We start from the raw sequence: 1,017 nt of genomic DNA on the forward strand, positions 1-1,017 counted from the left end.
ATACCAGCCAAATGTCATCCCCAAACGCCACTCGTAAACTTGAAAACAAATATTAAAAAAGGGACATTGACAATTTTTTGAATTGGTGCAGAAGAGCGTACCTATAAACCCACAGCCAAAACTGTGATAGATGCTTCTAATGCGTGCAGTGACCCGAGCCAATTTACCTTGAAGGAGTGAGATAATCATCCTTTACGCAGCACATTAAATCCTAACACCTCAAGCAGTGGGAAGAAGTCATTTTATACCCTGCAACAGTGTTCAAATCTCATGCGCGTTTAAATAACCACAACAAATCCGAGTGAGTATCATGCGCTCAGAAATCCAGTCCTGAAGAATTTTAAGAAGGCAAGTAAACAATGCAGCTCAAGGGGTATGCATGTTACGCGCAGGCTGGCTAGCTATCCATCCATTATCCACTCCATAATCCTTTTAATGACCAATCCAGGAAGTCATTAAGCAACGGCAAGGTTAGACGTTTTACTTTGTTGTCGGGACGAGCAGCCATTCGAGTACCCACTCATACGGTACCTATGTTCACGTAAAAGTTTACGCGAGGGGAAACTAAAGTACCACGTGCTAGCCCTGCATCACGCAAACGTCCATGCAAATACAGAGATATTATCTGCTGTTAATATTAAATGATATATTTATTATTATATTATACAATAATAAAAATACCATTTACTATTATTATTATCAGATCGCATATATGGGAAAATGTTGTGTTAGCAGCAAATATGCTGTTAACAGGCTGCCCCTAGCAAGCGCCAAGCATGTGGTTCCTCTGGGAATCGAACCCAGGACTCTCTGCTCTCTGCTTCCGAGGCAGGCGTACTAATCGCTACACTATGGAACCGACTAATGTCTTATCCTCTTTATAGATTTTTTATTAATATGTCAGAAACCATTCAATTTATGGATAAATATAGTCCAGTATCATCTGCATAACAATGGAAGTTTATATTACATTTACGGCTTTGCGGGGCCCCATTTGGCCCCCGGGGCTTTGTTTTT

The sequence above is a fragment of the Cynoglossus semilaevis genome, chromosome 10, assembly GCF_000523025.1.
Source record: "Cynoglossus semilaevis isolate Cse_v1.0 chromosome 10, Cse_v1.0, whole genome shotgun sequence".
Lineage (NCBI taxonomy): Eukaryota > Metazoa > Chordata > Actinopteri > Pleuronectiformes > Cynoglossidae > Cynoglossus > Cynoglossus semilaevis.